The 24,573-nt window shown below is 46.1% G+C and overlaps 1 long non-coding RNA gene across 1 annotated transcript in view; it reads left to right on the forward strand.

Annotated features, from left to right (window-relative positions):
* Positions 1 to 1,593, forward strand: part of LOC134297404 (uncharacterized) — a 22,579-nt gene extending 20,986 nt beyond the window's left edge. Inside the window, exon 3 of the long non-coding RNA XR_010004130.1 lies at positions 788 to 1,593. This is a non-coding gene — a long non-coding RNA (uncharacterized LOC134297404). The remainder of the gene's footprint in view (positions 1 to 787) is intronic.
* Positions 1,594 to 24,573: the final 22,980 nt, after the last annotated feature.

The following is a 24,573-nucleotide window of genomic DNA, read 5'->3' on the forward strand; positions in this document are numbered from 1 at the left end:
CAGAGTATAACTACTACTTTCAAAGTAAGAACTACACAATTAAACAGGAAATAACTTTCAAACGAGAAACATGTTTTCTTTATTATTAAAAGTATTGTTTATAAAAACTTTGAAAATTCCCTAAAACATCTCTGGATAAGTGAAACGTTCTGAAAATTGGTGGGCTAAGAGCGGTAAATGAATTCTACCATTGTAGTGGGTTTCACTCCAATAGGTGTAAAATGACGGAGAAAGGAGCCCTTGAAGTTTCCCCAATTATAGTAATTATGTGCAATTACTATAAAGAAATAGTAACGAAATTTTGTTACATTTTAGAAATGAAATGGCAGCGCACCCCCCCCCCCTCGGTTTTGTAATGACTTCTGAAACTTTTAAAATCAATCACACATGCCTATTACACTGGGCTCATAGAAACTGCAATACTTTGTGTACTCTCTGGCCTAAAGTATTTTCCAATGTATCTCTGGCACGCATTTCTAAAGCAGAAAGCTATCAATTTCTGATGTGGTCTATGTCCATGTGCAAGTAAACAAAAAAAATCTCAAACACATAAGGTGACCAACCTTTGTGCCTGAATTCTAGGGAGATTTATTTGAGAAACATTTTACACATATTAGTAGTGTGGCATCACTCCAGCAAATGTTCTTGGAATAGATAAAATTAAACAAAACAATTTATTAATTATCTATCAGTGTAACTCTCTCTCTCTATTTCTTCTTCTACTACAATTTTTTTACAGAGGCTGCCCATAAGCCCTAATCACTTTTCCTCCTTATTCTCTGTCTAGGATGGATTTTTAGCAGTATCCATACTATGGGAATTGTGAAGTATGGCTGGAGAAACATGGATATTCAGCGTTGGGTTGCCACAGCATTGCCTGCTATAAACATTGCTATAAAACTTGGGGGTGGGGAAAAATGGCTTACCTGACCTTCTTGTGTCATTTCATGTATGCACATTGTTATTCCGAATGAAATTTTTTGGGAACATGGTGAAATTCTCCTTTTCCTCCTTCTCTTCCTCCTTCTCCTTTTCCTCTCTGCTTTCCTCTTTCTCTCTTCTTCCCCTATTCCTTCTTTTTCCTCTCTTATTCTTCTCCCCCCTCCTCTTCCACCTCCTTTTCTTCTTCTTTGTGCTCCTTCTCTTTCTTCCCTTACTTAGGAGCATGGGGGTAGAGGGGACCCCATAAGCCTCATCCCCTTTCATCCCTGGGCAGAGGGAAGAGCCAGTGAGGGGAGATCCTTCTGAGGAGGGCGGAAGGTATTACTGTATATACATGTATTTGACTAAGTTTCTGTGGGATCACTACTTGTGTATGTGTGTGTTAAGGGAAAAAAACCTGGTCAATTACAACTTATAGTTGAGTAATTAGAACAATCAAGGCTAACAAGCTTGAACCACTCCCTGAATGGGGTATAACTTTGGGAAATGTTTGTAATGTCTTTTGGGGACTTACTGAATACTTGCTGAGAGCCTACTATGAAGATGCATGAGTTTAATGCAAGGAACTTTATGTAAGTTTTGTTGCTGGAAGTTTTATTGTGTTTCTTTTTGACTCTGCTACTTAAGAGTAAATCTTTGATTTTTCTTCCATTTTCCTGGCTTGTTTTCTTTTGCTCATTGTGGATGCAACAAAGGGCTGGATAAGTCTGGACAAGACTGCACGCAGTTTGTTTTTTCAACAAACCCGTAACAGAAGGAAGGGCCATCTTCACTTGTGGGTTCACCATCTCCTTTCTCTCTCTCTCCCACCTCTCCATAAACCTTCATAAAGCGCCTCTTTAGCCCTCGCTTCCTACACACAAACACACACACACACACAGAATAAGACTGCATTTCTAAATATAAGGGAGGAAATCCAAGAGAAATATGGGAGCCAGGAGGAGCCAAAAATTAGCTGCAATATGGGGGTTCCCAGGAAATACAGGAGAGTTGATCACCTTACAGACACATCATTGTGATGTACAGATGTTTAATCAATGGCATATCACAAAATTACAGCTCTACATATCTATGTCAGAACCCAGTTTTCAGGGCCTGGATTATGGCACCAGAAATCAGGGTCGCTGACATTCCAAACTGATAAGACACCTGCTACGCCTGACCCTGAAAGGAAATGGCTACAGAATTTGGCGGGGGGATTTCACGGGGTTTTTATCTGGCGGGAATTGTGTCTTTGAATGAGGGGGAGGGTATATAAGGGAGTGCGAACCGACGCCTGGCACTCTTGGCTTTTTCCATGTCTATGTATCCTGTAGTAAAAGTTTCCAGTGATAAAAGGGCAAGTCTCGTGTCTTCATTTGGGAGAGGCTATAGTGAGTTGACATATCTATATGCTTACATCCTTGTTGACAGATCAGGACCACAGAAAGGATAAATTCAGTACATTTTCTCCTTGAGCTGAAGTTGGGTAGATCATAAAGTCATCAATGTTTTGTAGCTTTGTTTAGACTATTCAGCTTTAGACTCCCTTCTCCACTCCCCTAGAAATAAAAAGAATTACACTGAAACATAAAGAAATGGATTAATATTGGGGATGGGGGAAATTGAAGTGATCAAGATACAGGAATAATCCATTGGTAAATATCCCTGGAGGCATTACAACACTGGAAAGAAGCAGTAAAATTCTAAACATTCATAGAGACCCCTAGATATTTCTTTTGAAGAAATTCGGAATGTGAAAAGTTCCTCAACCAACTCTAAAGGGAGTTGAAAGCTCCATGTGTTCTTATTCAATAGAGAATTTCTTTTTCTGTTTCTCACAAATACTTTCATAGCAAGAAAAAAGAGGGCTCAACAGCCAGTACAAAATGTTTAACTCCCTAGTTAAACACATGAATTTTCTTCCGATCATGTTCACAACTATATTTTGTTAAATGTGACTGTCTTTTAAGAAAAGGAAGTTATTTTGTTCTTTAACTCATGAAATCATATCATCTAAAACCGTTTCTGTTTCACAGTTATCTGCAAATCCTGAGAGCCTAATTATGAAGAAATCATTATATGATCTGAGTACTTGTGAATTATTTCTGTCATTTTATATTTTGGTCACACATGGCTAGTTACTAGGGTTGTCCATATCGTCGTAAAAATTGTCATACCGTTACAATTTCGTTATGTTCCCGTTTTTTGACACGAGTATTGAAACGTTTTCCCTGGGCACAACTGGCAATGTAATACGATCCATCGTTGGCCCATTCTGTAATTGTGTCTTAAAAATTTCATTAATTTTTTTCCTTCCAAATTTTTTTTTAATATTTATATATATATATATATATATATATATATATATATATATATATATATATATTGTTTCTGCAACCTAACATGAACGGGAGCCTAGCGCAGCCTAACATGGCTCCCGCTCCCTGCCAATCAGAGTCTTCCACGATGGCTAAAAAAGGTGGGGGCTAGAGTCCTCCCGTCAACGTGTAGAATCGCTATAAAAATCGCCTCCGCACGGAGCCAAGCCATTCTCTGGGTTGGGATACCGAGGAGAGAGGGTGGGTCGCGCCGCGCCGTGAAGCTCAGAGGGCAAAGTGGCTGGTTGTTGCTGGTTAGATATTGTGTTGGGGGGAAATTGGCTTGGGGCAGAGTCCTTGCTGTGGATGTTGGGAATTTTTATTTTCCAAAGGAGTCTGCGTCCCTCCCTGTAACCGCTAGCTTTGGGGTTTTTGGGGTGCGTTTTCTTTTGGAGGTTCACTTTTTGCCTTTCCTTTGCAAAGAAAGCAATAAAACCCATATAAGGCAAGCCTGCTAAGGAGTGTGTGTGTGCACTGTGCACTGCTTCTTTCCCTGTAACCCCAGAGATTTGGGGTGCTTCTCCTTTTGGAGGTTCACTTTTTGCCTTTCCTTTGCAAAGAAAGCAATAAAACCCATATAAGGCAAGCCTGCTAAGGAGTGTGTGTGTGCACTGTGCACTGCTTCTTTCCCTGTAACCCCAGAGATTTGGGGTGCTTCTCCTTTTGGAGGTTCACTTTTTGCCTTTCCTTTGCAAAGAAAGCAATAAAACCCATATAAGGCAAGCCTGCTAAGGAGTGTGTGTGTGCACTGTGCACTTCTTTCCCTGTAACCCCAGAGATTTGGGGTGCTTCTCCTTTTGGAGGTTCACTTTTTGCCTTTCCTTTGCAAAGAAAGCAATAAAACCCATATAAGGCAAGCCTGCTAAGGAATGTGTGTGTGTGTGTGCACTGTGCACTGCTTCTTTCCCTGTAACCCCAGAGATTTGGGGTGCTTCTCCTTTTGGAGGTTCACTTTTTGCCTTTCCTTTGCAAAGTTTTCTGGATGAAAGCAATAAAACCCATATAAGGCTTTCCAAGCCTGCAAAGGAGGGAGCTTGAAAATTATATTTTTCTAACCACGTCTGCTTCCCTGTAAGCGCTGAGCTTACCTCACGCTTCGTTTATAATCCCAAGTCCCCGGGCTGAGTGTTACTGCATCAATTTCAAAGTTACACATAGCTTTCCAAAATTAAAAGGGTCTATTGGAAGTAACAGTTTCCAAAGAACGTGTGCATTCCAGCCAGTGCTACCGTCACGCCCAGTAGACATTCAAGGGAAGGCATTGGCCTCCAGTCTAGGGGGATCACAGAAAGAGGCTCCGTTGATCTCGAGAGCCCGTGTCCAAATTACAAAGGCTCTGTCGGTTGAAATAAACTATTTTAACATACGGAACTGTTTCGGGGAGTTCATTGGCAAGAGCACTGTAATGAAGCGTTCATGGGGAATAGGTGGTTCCCGCAAGACTTCGGGGAGAGACTTGGCCTCGGGAAGAGGAACGAGGGGTGGCACTGGAAGGAAACAAAGGGATGCTCCTGAGGGCAGTGCTGTGCAAACACAAATGGTGGAAGGGCGTGTTCCCGGTGGGTCGACGTCAGAAAAGGGTTCCCTCCGTGATAAAACCACACCGCCAACCGTATCAGAGGCTGCCACGGACGTCTCTGAATTGGGTCGTGTCGTTGTCCTCGCGCCGGACATAAAAATTAAGAAAGAAATAGATAGGCTTCCCTTAACACTGACTTCATCGGATGATGATGAGGAAGAAGGCAATCCCACTCGTGCCGTTCCCACAGAGGACGTCATGTCGCAACCCACTCCTTCTGCCCCCAGTCCTGTGAGCACCCCACAAAGGCCGCCGGGGGCCCCGCCATTGGGAAGGCCGAGGTCTTTCCTCTGGGACCACTTCGCGGTCCATTCCCAACAGTCTTCCTTGGCTGTGTGCAGGCACTGCAGGATGCATATTAGCAGGGGTAAAGACATGAGGCATTTGTCCACCACTGGCTTGTGGTACCACATGAAGAGACATCATCCTTCAATTCCCTTGGGAGGGGGATCCCTTAGCCCCACTAGCAGCACCCTGAGCTCTCCTTCTTCTCCATTACGGTCTGCTTGGAGAGGGTCTCAATTAACCCTGGACCAGTGGGGCCATTCCACTAGAAGGAAGAGAACAGGGGGAACGGCACCCTCCGTTGAGCAGATCACTCAGCGTCTGGGAGAGATGCTGGCTCTCGACCACCATCCCTTCAGAATGGTAGAGCAAGAAGGCTTTGTGCGGTTCGTGGAACTGCTGTGTCCACAGTACAAAATCCCATCGCGACAAACCTTTTCAAGGACAGTGATACCGGGGCTGTACAAGGCCTGCAAGGTACGCGTAGAGGCAATGTTGCGGAGCGCCCTTGGGGGGCACATCCATTACACGTCTGACATTTGGACAAGTGTTGGGGGTGGCCATTCCTATCTGTCGTTGACCGCACATTGGTGGGATAAAGGGGACAGCGTGGAGACCGGTCAGCGCTGGGCCCTCCTCGCCCTGGAGGGTGTTGATAGAGACCACAAGGCCGAAACAATCTGCAAGATCCTCGAGGACATGATGGCGGCCTGGACACCAAGGCATCCGGAGACAATGAGGACGGGGTTCATGGTCACTGACGCGGGGAAAAACATGATTAGGGCAGTTGAAAGCGCCGGCTTCACCAACGTTACATGTTCGGCACACTTGCTGCACAACACGGTCAAGGATGCTTTCAAGAGCACGGAGGAGCAGCAGCAGGCCTCCGCCGGTGGCACACACCTGTCACAGCTGATAGAACGCTGCCGCAAGATCGCCGGGTTCTTCCACCGCAGCATCAAGGCTGCCCGAGAGGTAAGGGACAGACAGAAATTGGAGGGGCTACCGCAACACAAGCTCCTTCAGGGCGTTTCCACACGGTGGAACTCCACCTTCAAGATGCTAGAAAGAATGGTGGAGCAGCAGAAGGCGGTCCATGGAATCTCCCTTTCCTTGGTTGCGTCTATTGGCAAGCTTGTTCCGAGCAAGCAAGAGTGGGACACCATCTCACAACTGGTGGAAGTTCTGAGACCGTTCAAGGAAGCGACCGAGACCCTATTGGCACAGGGGGCCCTTCTCAGCCAGGAAGTGCTTCTGGTCTTGGCCCTAAAGAGGCATCTGGAAATGCTGGGAGGAGGTCGCACACTAGACTCCCTGGCCAGCAATCTAACACCGCAGGTCCAGGAGGTCGTGAGAAGGCTGACCATCGCTGTCCATAAACGTCTGGAGCCGCTGCAAAACAGCTATGTCCATATGATAGCAGCCATCTGTGATCCGAGGTTGAAGGACACCGTCTGCTCCAAAGACTATCCGGAGTGGAAGGCACGTCTCGTCAACCTTGTGCGCGAGGAGGAGTGTGTCGCCGCGGGGGGGGGGGGCAGAGCAGCACATGGGCCCCTGGAACGGATGCCTGCCAACCCTAGCACTAGCACCAGTGGCGAGTCCGACAGCCCGGAAGTGCCGTGTGATAGGATTCCGACCTCTAGAGAGCAGCTTTTTCAGCAGCAAGGGCAGCAGCAGCCTCGGCAAGATTTATTCGGGAAAATGGTCACCATTCTGGCACAATCGGGAGCTTCTCATTCCTCAAAGCTACGGAAGGTGGATTCTGCCGAGTGTAGCGTCAACCGTTACTTCGAGGAACCGCAGGAGAATCTATCTTGTGATCCGTTGGCCTACTGGTCTTATCGTGAACACGTGTGGCCGCATCTTGCCAATGTTGCCCGCAAGTTCCTCAGCTGCCCTTCCACCAGCGTGCAGAGCGAGAGGGTATTCAGCATGGCCGGCGATGTCGTGACCCCTCACCGCAGCTTGCTGGATCTGCTTTCCGTGGAGAAATTGGTCTTCCTCAAGGTCAACCTCCCTGTTTTGAATTTTCCAGAGCTTCCTTGGAAGTGAGGCACCCTCTCCAAAGACCAGAGATTTTATCTTCAGAACGCCAAGTCTTGCCCCGTTTCTATGATGGACCTTTTCTCGGAACATTGATCTTTTTTCTCAACTTCTCACTGACGATGGGCAGGCACTATGAACTCCTCTATCCTGGTGTCCTAGTAGGGGGATGCCCTTTCTCCACAGATTGCTGTTTTGAGAAGAGACATACTTTGCTGCCGTTTGATGAGCACCGCACAAAGCAATCCCCGAAGGATTGCAATACTATTTGAAATATAAAGTTTGCAAGCACAACATTTCCTGTGTTTTGAGTTGTCTTATACTTTTGCATGTATTTCATAAAAATAAAAGTTTAAACTTCTTTATTCAATCTATTGTCTGTTGTCTCATTCTGTTCTTAATGCATTGTCCACGATGTGAAAATATGCATATGAGGTTTCATTACTTACGGTGATGCCTGGCCAGGTATCCCTGGGGCTAATTGGTCGTCCATCCAGGGCTGAATGTGGTTTGGGGCTTGTGCTCTCTTTGCAGATTACATCTGTTTTTACAACTCCTGTGGGTTGTGAGAGTTTTGATGCCAGCCTGCCTCTGGCTGTCAAGTTAGGTGCCCAGACCGGACTAACACAGTCGAGGTTGTGGGATCCGGACGACAGGAGAAAGAGCCTCTCAAGTACACATTCCGGTCCCTGCCAATCCCCGTCTGGGAGTGTGCCTTTGTGGCTGCTAGACAGATGTGTCTTACCGCAGTAAGTAGTACACCTCGGCCTTCGTCACCACTTCTCAAAGTTTTCTTCCACTGTCATGTTACAGTTATCAAGGCCGTAGCATCACCTTGAGAGGGTGGTCGACGCTCTGCCCGCGGGACGACCGCCTGATGGTCCCCGCGCCCTCTTTCCGCGCACGGGGACGTTGCCGTTGGGCCGTCAGGGAGTGTGCCTTTGTGGCTGCTAGTGACATGTGGGCGCAGGTCCTCTGGTTACGGAAGTGCTTTTTTCTGGTTTGTTAGCGGGACGATAGAAGACGGTGGAATCACACCGGAGTAAGTCTTTCATGCAGTGCTCAGACTTGTAGTCTTCTCTGAGCCATGGAGAACTCTTGGATGAATTCACACAAGACTTCCCTGTCAGACATCTACGGCCACATTTCCTTGTAGTCCATGCCATCCTGCTGCTTTGCCTGTAATATCCTTCCCTCCTTGGATCTTCTTACAGTCCCAGGCACTCTCCTGTTTTTCAAAAAGCAAGTAAGTTCAAAAGTGCCATTCTTCCCTCACTCAGCCTTCCTTACGGTCAAGCTCTCACATCCACAGGTTGCTATGGGGAATTGCATCGCGATGACAATGCGAGTATGCGGTCCTCCTATGTTTGCGTGAAGTCTCTGCTCTTATTTTGTCAAGTTTGGACAGAGCTCTGCAAAACCTCTACTAACTTCCTGGCCACAGTCCACATCTGCAGTGATATGTCGCAAGAAGAAATAAAACGTCTGTCATACCCTAAACATCCTATCCATGATTTTGACAGTTATAAATCTGTGTGGTTCCCTTAAGCTTCCTTCTCTTACAACCCAGCTTTGGCCCTTTCTTCTTTCACCTTTGAGAGAAGGCTCCTCTGCCCCTACTCTCTTTCAGCCATCAGACTGTTATCTCATACCATAGGTTGTATATGTGTCTTCCATAAATTTAAAATCCTGCCTACAGGTCCTCTAGCCACGCATGTCGCATTAAATGTTCCACACAAACAGCAAGATGATTAGAGAGGCTGTAATTATGCGGCCCTGCCGCACCCCATGCCCAATCTTGAAACCGTCGGTTGATCCATTTTCTTTTCCTACCATGTCAACTTACACTTTTCGGGGGACAGACTGGGTGACTTGGAATTCCAAAATAACCCAGCACATGCCATTTATCATCCTCCAAGCAGTTCAAAGCTTTCAAGAGGGTATTCGACATGGCCGACGATGGTGTGACCCCTTGCTGCAGCTTGCCGAGTGACCTTTCTGTTGAGAGAATGGTCTTCCTCGAGGCCAAACTCCCGGTCCTAGAATATCAAGAAATCCCTTTGAAGCGAGGAGGACTCTCCGAGTGATTATAATACGAACAATTTAAAAGGACTAAAAATTTATCTATTTCCCGCCAACATCTCCCTGCGTGGACTCGGTGCGGCTTACTTGGGGCAGCGGCCCAAACAACATGAGGACAAAATAAAAGCCACAAAATACAAATCTCGACTTATAAAAGGAAAATCATGATTTAAATTTCTCTATGTCAACCAAACACAGGATTTAAATAAGTAGATTAAACTTCAAAATTGCTTCAAATGTGTCCCTCTGGGCTTTACGCCCTGGTTGCTCGCAATGATGGTATGAGGGTCGCATTTCTGGCTCATGTGTTGACATCGCGATGCTCACAGAGCATCTGCGATCCCTCTGCTTCCATGCTCTTTGGACGGCCATGCGGCTCAATCTGGCAAAACCTACATGCTTCTGCTTTCCCACCTGGGTTCAAACACCTCCTGCTTAAGATGAGAAGCGGCGGCAATAACTGTAATCTGACCCAGCCAATTTTTAAATCAAAATTATTTAAAAAAACCGGAATCAGTGTTTCTATTCTTAAGTCGATGCTCCCCCTGGCCGGCAATGTATTCTATTCACAAAAGAGGTGGACCTGGATTTACAGAGAGGGAAACCATAGAAAGAACCTATGGTGCAGTTGTCAAGACAGACTTTGGAGCAAAAACTCATAATAGTGGGTAATGGTGCTCTAGGTTTTGACAATGGAACTGGCTTTTGGAAGCAACTTTTGAGCAAATGGCAAGCAGAGTGGATTTGGGGCTTGCACCACAGCTTCCAAGAATGGCAATGACCAGCTGTATGGAAATGAGATGGCAAACTTGCAGGGTGCAATGAAGCTACTATCCTTCAACTGGCGGTACACCAACGTTAGGTGATGCAATGGCACCCAACTACCCAACAACTTATTCTATTTTCGTGTCTTTTTTTTCTCATATTTGCTCCTCATATTGTGTCTTAACAACATAAACTCTTATGGAACATGCAGAAACGTCTGCTGTGCAACATTACCAGGTGCACTTTTCCGCTATTCAAGCTGAATATACAGTCCAGGACAATTCATAGTGTTTTGTAATAGAAAATGAAGACTGTGTTTTCACGAAGGAAATGTATGGTGCTTTAAAATCCAACTTTGTTACCACTGCCACCATTACATGTGGGACACCCTGCCCAAAGCCTCTTGTCATTTAGGATAACGAAAACTTTTTCTTAATCTCCCACTCCTATCCAATGCTTTTACAATATGAGATCACTGCAATCCCACAATGACAGGGGTCAACCTTTTTTAATGGATCCCTGCCACTGCCTGCTATAATTCTTTTCTCTATGCGTGTGTATGAGAGGATGTGACACTGAGGGAAAGTATGTGATCCAAATCTTCCGTTGGCTCATAAGTAGAGAAACTAATCACTCTGAAACTCTGTATTACTATTAAAAACAATGAATTATTTCTTCATGGATTCTTTTGTCTCGAAATTGGTGCTAGGTTTAAGTTCTTTGGTTTCATTTCTACACAATAAAGACAATATCTTTCATTATTTTACATCTACAACTTGAATGAAACTGTAAACCCAACAGAATTCATTTCCCTCTTTCTAGCTCATCTGCTTGAGAACTTTAATAACTGAACACCAGACACACACAAGTCTTCCCTCTAGTTTAAGTCCATAGAAACATGATCCTTACATCAGAGCCTTAAAACCTGCCTCTTCCGAAAAGCCTTCGAGGATTGTAGGGTGGATCTTTGCCTATTGAAGAATAGGTTGCCAGGCCATGAGTATTTTGCACTTTATTGATTTTTAACTGTGAAACTACCTCTACTATGTTGAAGTATTCTGCCCTCGGCCCAGAGCCGTGTTTTTAGTCCTCTGTTTTTTAACCATGTAATGCTGTATGCCGACTTTGACTGCTTATTGATTTTATGTTTCATTGATGCAACATTTGTTTTTTTGTGGATATTTTTTTGTGTTTAATTGCTGCCATTGTATTGTTGATGGGCATGCCCCATGTAAGCCGCTCTGAGTCCCTCCGGGAAGATGGGGCGGGATATACAAATAAAGTTCTTACTATTGTTATTATTCTTATTATTATTAATATTGATGTGATGGTGGCCATGACAACCCTGCGGACTGCCAGCTTGCTTGTGTCCATCCGGTAGGGCTGCAGCCAGGGCCGCAGATGGTTTGCTGTCAGGGAGTGTGCCTTTGTGGCGGCTAGAGACTTTGGGGCTCTGGTCTGGTTGATACAGAAGTCTCTGGTTATAGAAGAGGAAACATGGTGGAATGGGGCCCACCCTGGGGATCTCAACAAGTTTTTCATCGTTTGATGCGAGTGTGGTGCCCAGACAACCGGAAGGCTTGGATCTTGTTTGTGCTTGGCCAGGGGGATGCGACAAACACCGTGGAATGAGAGAGACACTCAAGAAGGAATTTCCTGCTTCTTGGCAGAAATGGGCAGTGCTGGGTGACATCCCATGGTGGCCAGCCCCCCTGGGCAGTGGGGCCTGGGCCCCCCTTTCACTAGCAGCCCTAAAGGCCACACCCCCTTCCCCATGGGTGCTGGGGTAGTGGCGTGTGGCCGGCCAACGGTGGCCGGCCCCCCTGTGCAGAGGGGCCTGGGCCCCCCTTTCACTAGCCGCCCTAAAGGCCACACCCCCTTCCCCATGGGTGCTGGGGTAGTGGTGTGGGGCCGGCCAACGGTGGCCGGCCCCCCTGGGCAGTGGGGCTTGGGACCCCCTTTCACTAGCTACCCTAAAGGCCACACCCCCTTCCCCATGGGTGCTGGGGTAGTGGCGTGGGGCCGGCCAACGGTGGTCGGCCCCCCTGGGCAGTGGGGCTTGGGACCCTCTTTCACTAGCCACCCTAAAGGCCACACACCCTTCCCAATGGGTGCTGGGGTAGTGGTGTGGGGCCGGCCAACGGTGGCCGGTCCCCCTGGTCAGTGGGGCTTGGGACCCCCTTTCACTAGCCACCCTAAAGGCCACACCCCCTTCCCCATGGGTGCTGGGGTAGTGGCGTGGGGCCAGCCAACGGTGGCCGGCCCCCCTGGGCAGTGGGGCCTGGGCCCCCATTTCACTAGCCACCCTAAAGGCCACACCCCCTTCCCCATGGGTGCTGGGGTAGTGGCGTGGGGCCGGCCAACGGTGGCCGGCCCCCCTGGGCAGTGGGGCCTGGGCCCCCCTTTCACTAGCCACCCTAAAGGCCACACCCCCTTCCCCATGGGTGCTGGGGTAGTGACGTGTGGCCGGCCAACGGTGGCCAGCCCTCCTGTGAAGTGGGGCCTGGGCCCCCCTTTCACTAGCCGCCCTAAAGGCCACACCCCCTTCCCCATGGGTGCTGGGGTAGTGGCGTGGGGCCCGCCAACGGTGGCCGGCCCCCCTGGTCAGGGGGGCTTGGGACCCCCTTTCACTAGCCGCCCTAAAGGCCACACCCCCTTCCCCATGGGTGCTGGGGTAGTGGCGTGGGGCCGGCCAATGGTGGTCGGCCCCCCTGGGCAGTGGGGCTTGGGACCCCCTTTCACTAGCCGCCCTAAAGGCCACACCCCCTTCCCCATGGGTGCTGGGGTAGTGGCGTGGGGCCGGCCAACGGTGGCCAGCCCCCCTGGGCAGTGGGGCTTGGGACCCCCTTTCTCTAGCTGCCATAAAGGCTACACACAATGTGCAGTCAATGAAAGATAGGAATGGCCACCCCCAACACTTGTCCAAATGTCAGACGTGTAATGGATGTGCCCCCCAAGGGCGCTCCGCAACATTGCCTCTACCTTGCAGGCCTCGTAAAGCCCCGGTATCACTGTCCTTGAAAAGGTTTGTCACGATGGGATTTTGTATTGCAGACACAGCAGTTCCACGAACTGCACAAAGCCTTCTTGCTCTACCATTTTGAAGGGATGGTGGTCGAGAGCCAGCATCTCTCCCAGATGCTGAGTGATCTGCTCAACGGTGGGTGCCGTTCCCCCTGTTCTCTTCCTTCCAGTGGAATGGCCCCACTGGTCCAGGGTTAATTGAGACCCTCTCCCAGCAGACCGTAACAGAGAAGAAGGAGACCTCAGGGTGCTGCTAGCGGGGCTAAGGGATCCCCCTCCCAAGGGAATTGAAGGATGATGTCTCTTCATGTGGTACCGCAAGCCAGTGGTGGACAAATGCCTCAGGTCTTTACCCCTGCTAATGTGCATCCTGCAGTGCCTGCACACAGCCAAGGAAGACTGTTGAGAATGGACCGTGAAGTGGTCCCAGAGAAAAGTCTTCGGCCTTCCCAATGGCGGGGCAGTGAGACCCGAGCAGTGAGCACCCCTTTTCCTTGTTGCACAAAAAAAAAAACCCTGGCCACCGCTTTTTATTAGATAGGGGCAGGGTGTGTGGTTTGGGGCTCAGGTCACAAGGGAGTGGGACACGAGCTCCCATGTCTTAGGAAGCTGAAATATCACCACCTTATTTTTAGATAAGAGCGGGGGGTTTCCAGTTTCTGCAAATGACCACCATTTTCGCTGATTTCCGGCCACAGCAACAAATATGCACAAATAGAAAAGAGGGACTTTCACAGTGAAGAACCCAATTGAACAGGAAGTAAGACTTTCAAAACAGGAACAGGTTTCTTAAAACATAAAAAAGTATATTATAAAAAGTTATAAAAATTCGCCAAAAATCATAGGAGTCAGGAAACATTCTGCAATTTGTTGAGCAAAGAGTGTGGAATGTGTTTTCCCACTGTACCAAATTTGATGAGAATAGCTCAAGAAATGAGGGCGGGAGACCCCCAGAAAAGTCCCCCCCCGGTTTCCTGTTTTTTGGCGATTGCGCATGCGCGTCCGCCATTTTAGAAACATTTTAGAAACATTACGAAATTTCGTAAATATCCAAAAATTTTGGGTGAAATATTTAGAAATAATTTCTACAAGGAAGAGCCGGCACCCCCTACTTTAGAAACGAGAATTGAAACAATTTTTCCATCGATCGGACAACCCTACTAGTTACACTAAATTAAAAAAAGAAATTTCCCTTAAGCAGCCCATTTTTGGACCCCATCACTAGCACAATATACTCCCCCACAAGTAACCTGGGAAATACATTGATCAGCAGGAGTTGAGACATCATTGGAGTTTATCACTTGAAATTCTACACTGCTATTGTTATCTGAACTTGACTATTGTTCCTCATTCACCACTTCAGATGTGGATCCATTTCTATTGGTATTCTAAAGATAACTATTCTAGTTCTACAGCAATTCTAGGACCTGCTTAAGTTGCTTTGAGGAGGCTTGGATGGGCAACAAAATGAGAGACTTGCTCTCCTAAATAAGGTTTTACCTCCCAATCAATTCCAACATTTTTATTGAAAGTATGGTAATTAAAATCATTCAAACCTAGAACTCATATTTTCTGCAGCCACATTTCTTAGTAACTTTTTCTGTCTCTCTTATTTGGATACCAATCCATCCACACTCCAGTGTAGACACAATTACAAGGAGGAAACATATTTGCTGCCCATGTAAGATAAGAGGCAGGTTAGCACAAATGATATGTGTCATGGCACTTAAGCACTATGGCATTGAAATGCAAGGGAGAAAACAGAAGACTCTTTAAACTGGTGTGACTTCCTAAATCATCCTCTTTAGATCTCAATGTGGGACCCAGGGAAGAAGGAGACTTCCCTTGGAATTTGCTCATGGTAGAATGCTCTCATTTTAAGTTGCAGGACCCTAAAAGAGGCGATTCACCAGGAGGACTTCCAGTTGACTGCAGATGGGTTGTTTCCAGAGCTTCAGTACCTCAGTCATTTTGGTGCCAAAGAGGAGGGTGTGTATTGATCCCATATTTCATCTAAATCCACATGAAGGGTGCATCTACACTGTAGAATGAATGCAGTGTGATACCACTTTGCTGCCATGGCTCAAAACTATGGAATCCTGGGAGTTGGTCTCTGGTCTTTGCTGCCAAAGAGTGCTGGTAACTCACCAATCTACAGTTCCCATGATTCCATGGCAATGAACAATGACAGTTAAAGGTGTGTCAAATTGTATTCATTTTACAGTGTAGATCAGGCCTGCACAACATGTGGCCTGGGGGCAGGATGCAACTCACAAAAGGAGTATGAGGCCCCTGCAGAGGGTAGAGGCAGCAAAACCACAATTCGCCTGACACTCTCAACTCCTTGCTCCTGACACACAGGGCTTCCTTCTATCTCTCCATCCCCTTGTCACTGCACCTCCAGAAAGAGAAAGAGAGTGAAAGAAGCCAGATTGAGTCTGGACTCCAAATTTGTATCTGGAAGCCCTGTGTGCTAGGGGCAGGAAGTGGTAGTGACAGTCTATTGATACTGGCACACAGAGCTTCTTCCTCATATCTCCTGTCTTCTTGCTGCTGTGTCTCCAGAAAGAGAAATAAATAGAGGAAAGCCAGTTGTAGGGCCTGTACTCTGGATCCAAGCACACACAGAGAAAGAAGCCAAATCCCAGATCTAGAGTCCAGTGATAAGATCACTTTAGGGTTGTCCTAAATAAAAAAATGACTTGAAGGCACACAACAACAACAACAACAACAACAACAACTATTGTAATTAATCATTAATTGTACCTTTACTTGGAAAATGAGATGCTAAAAATCTATCTGTGGCACAATGAGGTTTAGTATATTTAATTTCAGTCCCTTACTACTGTTGAGTTGTGTAGGTCTGGTGTATGTGAATCCCAGATTACTCCCCACTTGGAGTTCAATATAATTATTCAGTTAATTATTTGGTTAACAAAGTAGCTATATATTCTCCCACAGATACTTTTTCAATTCCATTTTTATCTGTCAGACTGGTTGCCTTTGCAATGAATTTTCTTGGTCTATCTTCATAAGTCATTCAGAAATATGGTCACATTACTATTAATAAAGACAAGGCTTGGATGAGAACATTGAAAATCTGTGCAGCCTTTTTGTCAAAAGTGTTATAATTTCAGCCTAACTATGAATTCTCCATAGAATTTTCTTCTTTAATGACAGAAAAGAGAACTTTTATTTCTTTGCATTGTATTACATTGAAGAACAAAAGACAAAGAAGGAAGAAAGGATGGATGGAAGGAAAATAGATATAAAAATAATTTTTTTCATTGAAATTTGAAAATTTTAGTCCATTTTAAAAGTTAGAGGGGAATAGTTTTAGAAAATACCACATCTAATGAACACAACAGAGTTACCCTATTAAAAACATTTAAGGTATACCATTCAGGTTTTTAATGTTTGTAGTCTGACAGCTCAATTTGTCATTGGGTACCTGTTAATGAGCCATTGCAAAAAACTGCAGAATTGCTCTGAGACTGTGTAGATGCAAATCTCCTTAACGTGAGAAGCAAAATAGGTTCCAGCTTATGTGCAATTTCTATCATCTTACCATGGTGCTCTTTCAATCATTTTAAATACCCCATTAAGTAATACTGAAAAGATTGGAAGATGTGTCCCTGATAGTTAAAATGGCTCTAATATTTCAGGAACTGCTATGAAGAGTATTAGCTGTACTTCTTGTCAAACGGGTCACTTATTTTTCCATAAAAAGAGACCTTTGCTGCTTAAAATCAAAAATTATCCTTTCAAAGTGTAAAAATGCCATTTCAACAGAACTTTATAAACAAGGTATAATTATTTGGGGGCGGGGGCGGGGGCGGGGAGGAGGAGCAAATTAATATAAAAGTGATCCGGTGATCAACCTCCCTCATTTCATTAAAATTGTGTTCCCAAAAATGAAATGAGTGGCTTGAAGCAAAGCTTTAATAGTCTTCATCTAACTACATATTTCATTAATTTTTCAGGAGAAACTTATCTCCCAACTTTTAAGTGCTCAAGGGTCATAAAGAAAAAGATAAACTACTAAAAAACTGAAAAGAGAAAAAGGCAAGTTATAACTTGTTAAACTTGCATATTCAGTGATAGCTATAATTTCACTTTCTTTGTTAAACATTCACCTAATGGAACCATATAGTGGGCTTTTTTGTGGCTATTTCCAAAGCTTGTTTCTCAAAATGTTCCATATTAAAAATTGCTATTACTGGGCTAAGCAGGCTTCCCATGGCTGTTCCATCTTTCTGTTCATAGAATTCATCATCCCACTGGCAGTTTTTTTTTTCCGTGTCAAGAGTAACCTGAGTTGCTTCTGGAGTGAGAGAATTGGCCGTCTTCAAGGACGTTGCCAGGGGACGCCCGGATGTTTTGATGTTTTACCATCCTTGTGGGAGGCTTCTCTCATGTCCCCGCATGGAGCTGGAGTTGATAGAGGGAGCTCATCTGCGCTCTCCCCGGGTGGGATTCGAACCTGGCAGCCTTCAGGTCAGCAACCCAACCTTCAAGTCACAAGGCTTTTATCCTCTAGGCCACCGGACGCTCCCCACTGGCAGTAGCTGTAGTCAGGTATTTTTGAAACAGGGATGTGATGGGGTTGTTGTATGTCTTTCGAGCTGTGTGGCCATGTTCCAGAAGTGTCTTTTAGGAAATTTTGGTTAAACTGGGCTCTAAAGGCTAATGGTTACTCTACTGCAGACATTAGAAGAGCTGCAAGACCTAGAACAAGCCACAGGAATAAAGATAAAGAGCCACCTAAAGGGAAGGTGTTCCTACCATACATGACCGCATAGGGAAGCTGATGAAGAAACATAACCTATAAGCTATCTATAGGCCGACTTAGAAAATTCAACAAATGCTACAGTCATCAAAGGATAAGAGAGATAGTGGAAAACAAGTATCTTTTATAGCCTGGAGATGGCCTTTTAAATATTTACAAATAGATATCATGATGCCGCTTAATAGTTTCTCCTCCAGGCTAAATGTACCCAATACATTATCATTTCCTAAGAGATCTCCAGGTATGGGTTTCTATTGATAAACAGTAATACATCTAGAGGAGCATAACCCACAGTAACTCACATCCTCTTTGCCACCTCCTCTGGATGCATTCCTATTTATCAGGCTGCTTTCATAAATCATGTTGACTGTTAGTGAGAACAGTATCATAGAGGACAATTAACCAAAACATTAATAGAATAGCAGGACAGTTCATGCCCTCTGGCCAATAAGACCAAGGAGTTCACAGTGGACTACAGACAGAACAGAACAGAAATCCAGCCCTTGGTCATAAATGGAGACCAAGTGGAGCAGGTGGCAAGTTTTAAGTTCCTAGGTGTCACTATTAAGGAGGATCTGACCTGGGGCATCTATATAGCAGAGCTGGTGAAGAGGACCCAGCAGAGACACTACTGCCTGAGACTTCAAAGGAACCAACAACTAAATGGAAAAACTTCTGAGTTTCTACCACTGTGCTATAGAGAGTGTCCTAACCTACTACATCTCTGTGTGGTTTGGTAACTGCACAGTAGGAGATAGGAAGGTGCTCCAAAGGGCCACCACTTCTGCACAATCATTGGTTGCCCTCTCCCCTCTTTGGAAGAACTTTATAATTCCCACAGCCTTAAGAAAGCTCAGAACATTCTTAAGGATCCATCTCACCCAGCATTTTCTTTTTTTGAATTATTACCATCTGGCAGAAGGTACAGGATTGTTGGAGGGGGCAGGATGATGGGTAGCAGAGTGTAATCCAAAATTCATCTCACCTCCTTCTCCAGACTGTCTTCCCGTGTGGATAAACAGCACTGGTCAAACACACTCCAGCAGACGAAGGTTCGGTTGAAAATCAACGGCTATAAGCTTTATTTACATAACTATATACACATAGAGCAATTCAGTCCTTTCTCCATGAGTGCTCTTGCTGAAGCAACTCACTCACACACACTGAAGAAACTCCTCTGCATTCCACAGGACAAGAAGAAAGTCCCCGGTCAAAACAAAACTTGACCCCATTGGTCCTGTGATACGTCAATCATAGCAGACTCTCATTAACTCCATAACTGCTGAAATGCCTTGCCGAAAACTAACACAGAAGGCATTTCCAACAACCCAGATTGATTTTAACATTTCACAATACACAATACCATGACAAAAACAAGGACAAACAGACTGAGCTTGTATCCTAGAGCTGTAACTATATTGAATTCCATGGTTTTAGATTGCTGTGGCATTGGGGGACTGTGCGGTAGTGGTTGGAGTGTGAAAGAATGGGTGTATCATTTTGTGATGTGTGCTGGAGAAAGCATTTATTTTCATTTTAAAATGTACAATGACAATAAAGTACTTCTATTGTTATACTTCTGTTGGTTTAGAAATCAAACTTTTCAGCCACCTCATTACAGAGCTAATTCATCTGTAGCTTTTATGTTTAACTTTTAGTTTGTTAGAATGCAGTTCCCATCCTTTTCTTTCTGCATCTGATTATTTTCTACTGCATAGAATTTCATATGAATGCAGACATTTACCTCTTAGAATTCATTTTATTCATTTCACTTTCCAATTCTGCATCATCAAGGTAATTTTGAAAATCCTGTTTTTATTCTAATTTTTGCAGATTTGACATCACCTGCAGACTCAATTAGCATCCTTTCCACACCTTCATTCAAGCTATTATAGATTTTGAATTCATTACTTCTCCCCATTGAACAAAGATGAATCTCATTTCATTCCTAGCCCTAAGTAGCTCCAGACTTTTGTGTATCTTTTGGAAATAGAGTATCAGAGTGTTCCCTTTGACTACAGTCATTTGCCCTGTCCTCTGACATCATTCCTCTTTTGTCCTCTTCCTGCTTTCAATATAAGCAGTCTTGTTTGCTATTACAACTACATTTTTGTCAAAGAAAATTTCTGGGGATAACTAGCTACATAGCAATGGCAGTTGCAAGCTTCCATACCCCTGAGATGTTGAATCCGGTCCAGAACTTAGTCCAAATTTAAATAAGCTATCCAATGTGCTGAACCTATTGTTGGAATACTTTGGCTACTTCTTTTAAAGTCAAGGTTGCAATTCAAAGTAGGTTTACTGCTTCCTAACATGGAAGTTATAGGCCACCATTGCCCACATGTAACGCATGAATGTATTTCATAAAAAATGTGGACTAGAAACAAGGATAGTAGAGTGAGGCAAGATATTTTGCATGAAAGCTTGACAGTTGATTACTTACTCTGTTAATTTTCTTCCACTATAGCCAAAATATCTTGTTTGTCTTTAAATACAATACACTTTGACTTGGGAGTGAAGCATAGGATGTCACTTGCTAGTACTCCAGAGACACCTTGGAGGAAGAGGGCAGTGGAGCTCACTTTAAGGGACCATTCTGCCACTGGCTGGGGCCCGGCTGACTCCCTCCCCCACTCCACGCCGGTGAGTGAATAAGAACGGAGGGGAAAGAACTTGGCAAACTCCAGAAACATCTTGGAGGAAGAGGGCAGTGGAGCTCACGTTAAGGGACCATTCTGCCTCTGGCTACGGCCCTGCAGCCTCCTTCCCCCACTCCACGCCGGTGAGTGAATAAGAACGGAGGGGAAAGAACTTTGTATAGCTTCTGCCCTATTGAGTTGCTGCCTGCTCAGCACTTTAAAAATCAGATGTTCGTCAAGCACTTTGGGGGACAGTGTTGTCATCATTAAAGCAGTTTTAAGTGTAGAAGGGCACTAATAAGCACTTTCCAGTAGAACTGAACTGCTGCACTTTATGAACTAAACCGCTTACCACCTATATTACATCAAATATTTATTATGATAACATCAAATACCTATTGCTGGACCCTCCTTTGGACTTGAATTAAGCACATAGCACTTTGGCATTGTGGTGGTCACAACCACAGTCAACATCTGTAGTGATCAAGGTGTGTTAGTAGCTAGGGTATTAATTAAGGGTCAGGGAGGCTAATAGGAGGGTGGGAAGGGAGGGCAGTGGTTAGAGGCTATTGTGCTAGTGCAATTACCATCCACAGATAACAATACAAACAACACTGAAGCACTGGAGCACTTTTATAGGGGTTGGGGTAAAGACATTAACATCTTAGCACCTTACACTGAGTATACTACTGCTTCCAATCAGAACATCAATGTAACCCTCAAAGGAGGTAGGAGTAGGAAGCAGCAGTAATAAGAGCCTCACAAGTGAAAGTGAGTCTACCACTATGGTAGACCATGTAGGGAGAGGCTGTGCATTTAGCAGCCGGGGGCCCCCTATCGAAGTTATCCAGGAGAGGGGGAGATACGGGAAAGGGAGGCATAATTTAATTCAGCCTAGGGTGAGAAATAGAGTGCTTGTAGATCTAAAACGGCCTCCTGACATAGTAAATTTGGGTGCCCAGGTTGGCAGACCCTCCGATCTGAAGGTGGTGCTGCTGAACGCCAGGTCTCTCAATGGTAAAGCTGCAATCATCCAAGAACTCATCCCGGATGAGGGGGTAGACCTGGAGTGCATAACAGAGACCTGGTTGGACGAGGCTGGGGGAGCTAACCTCACCCAGCTTTGTCCACCAGGGTATACCGTGCAGCACCAACCGAGATCTGGAGGGAGGGGAGGAGGGGTTGCAGTGGTCGATAAGGAGTCCATCCCCCTGACCAGGTGCCATCCCGCAGTCTATCTTATTTGAGTGTGCTCATCTGAGGGTAGGGGGCCGGGACAGTTTAGGGATTCTGTTAGTGTACCGATCACCCCGCCGCACAACAGTCTCCCTACCTGAGCTAGCTGGGGTTGTCTCGGGCCTGGCTTTGGAGTCCCAAGGGCTCATTGTGCTGGGGGACCTCAATGTCCATCCCTCTGGTGCAGTTCAGGACTTCATGGCTGACATGGCAACCATGGGGCTGTCCCAATTAGTATTGGGCCCTACCCACAGAGTGGGGCACACACTTGACTTGGTTTTCTGCCAGGGATGGGAGGAAGGTGGTGGTGTGGAGGAGCTTACCATCGCTCCGTTGCCATGGAACGACCATCACCTGATCTGGTTTAGACTCCCTGCCCCCCCCCAACCTTCACAGGGGTAGAGGACCTATTAAAATGGTCTGCCCCAGGAGGCTTATGGATCCGGATGGATTCCTGATGGCTCTTGGGGAGTTTCCCGCCACCTCAGCTGGTGACCCTGTCGATGCTCTGGTCGCCCTCTGGAACAAAGAGGCGGCTAGGGCAATAGACACGATCACTCCGGAACGTCCCCTCTCGAGTACCTGAGCTAAACCATCTCCTTGGTTCACTGAGGCGCTGGCAGTGATGAAGCAAAAGAAGAGGGGACTAGAGGGCATGTGGCGTTCGAAGCCAAGTGAGCCAAACTGAACACAGCTATGTTCCTATCTTAGGGCATATGCCGCGACAATAGATGCTGCAAAGAACATTTTCTTTGCAGTTAATACTGGGTCTGCTTAGAACCTTCCGGCAGAGCTGTTCTGAGTTTTCAGAGGTTTGTTATATCCTGTCCCCCAAGACGGGATCCCTGACAACTTGGCAGCCCGCTGTGAAGCATTTGCTTGGTTCTTTGCAGAAAAAGTCGCTTTGATCCGTTCTGGCTTTGACACCATATTAATGGCAGTCTCTGAGGATGTAGCACGAGCACCCACTTGTCCTATTTTGATGGATTTGTTTCAATTGGTTCAGCCTGAGGATGTGGACAAGGTGCTTGTATCCTAGACCCCTGCCCATTCTGGCTGGTGAGAGAAGCCAGAGGGGGATTGGCTGAGTGGGTGAAGGTGGTGGTGAATGCCTCCCTTCAGGAAGGCATTATTCCAGCGACCCTTAAATTGGCTGTGATCAAACCGTTGTTGAAGAAGCCATCACTGGATCCCACTCAATTGGATAACTATCGGCCTATTCCCAATCTCCCCTTTTTGTGCAAGGTCGTGGAACGTGTGGTGGCCGCACAACTCCAGGCATTCTTGGTAGATACCAATTTTCTAGATCCAGCACAGTCTGGCTTCAGGTCAGGGCATGGTACTGAGACAGCTTTGGTTGCTTTAGTCGATGATCTTCGCTGGGAACTGGACAGGGGGAGTGTGTCCCTGCTGGTTCTACTGGACCTTTCAGCAGCCTTCAATATCCTTCTGGGGCACCTTGCCAGAATGGGGCTGTTTTGCAGTTGCTCTGGTCCTTTCTGGAGAGTTGTTCACAGATGGTGTCACTGGGGGACACCTGCTCGGCCCCACAACCATTGACTTGTGGGGTTCCGCAGGGGTCAGTACTGTCCCCCATGTTGTTCGACATATACATGAAGCCTCTGGGAGAGATCATCCGGAGTTATGGGGTGCAGTGTCATTTGTATGCAGATGATGTCCAGCTCTGTCACTCCTTCCCACCTGTCACTAAGGAGGCCGTTCAGGTCCTGAACCAGTGTCTGGCCACTGTTTTGGACTGGATGAGGGCAAACAAATTGATACTGAATCCAGACAAGACGGAGGTCCTCCTGGTCAGTCATAGGGCCGAACAGGGTATAGGGTTACAGCATGTGTTGGATGCGGTCTCACTCCCCCTGAAGACACAGGTTCGCAGTCTGGGAGTTCTCCTGGACTCATCGCTGAGCCTGGAACCCCAGGTCTCGGCGGTGGCCAGGGGAGCCTTCGCACAACTCAGACTTGTGCGCCAGCTGCGCCCGTTCCTTGGGAAGTTTGACTTGGCCATGGCAGTCCATGCTCTGGTTACATCCCGCTTGGACTACTGCAACGCTCTCTACGTGGGTTGCCTTTGAAGATGGCCTGGAAGCTCCAACTAGTACAACGGGCGGCAGCCAGATTAATAACTGGGGCGGCTTATAGGGAGCGTACCACCCCCCCTACTAAGCCAGCTCCACTGGCTGCCAATATGCTACCGAGCCCAATTCAAAGTGCTGATTTTGACCTATAAAGCCCTAAATGGTTCTGATCCAGTCTACTTGTCTGAACGTATCTCCTCCTATGTGCCAGGAAGATCCCTAAGGTCATCTGATGAGGACCTGCTCTCGGTCCCCCTGCCTCGCAAGCACAGCTGGCGGGAATGAGGGACAGGGCCTTTTCAGTCGTGGCTCCTCGGCTGTGGAACACCCTCCCCAGGGATATACTACAAGCCCCAACCCTTTTGAGTTTTAGAAAAGCCCTGAAAACATGGCTATGTGTCCAGGCTTTTGATGATTAAATGATAAAGATGACCCGGACTGATTTACAGCTACAGCACGAGGATTTTTAATGATATGTTTATATTTTATATTGTTTTAATTGTTATAATTGGATCTTCATTACTATGTTTTAATTATGTGTAGGCATCAAATTGTTGCCATTTGTGTATGCCACCCTGAGTCCCTTTGGGTGAGAAGGGTGGGATATAAATAAATAAATAAATAAATAAATATTCAACAGGTATCTATGGCTGGGATGATTCATAGTTGGACTTTTCCATGGATAAAAACTGCAGCCCACTGTTGAAAGCAAAGTGCCCACCATTGAGATAGA

This window comes from Anolis carolinensis, chromosome 3 (assembly GCF_035594765.1).
Source record: "Anolis carolinensis isolate JA03-04 chromosome 3, rAnoCar3.1.pri, whole genome shotgun sequence".
Lineage (NCBI taxonomy): Eukaryota > Metazoa > Chordata > Lepidosauria > Squamata > Dactyloidae > Anolis > Anolis carolinensis.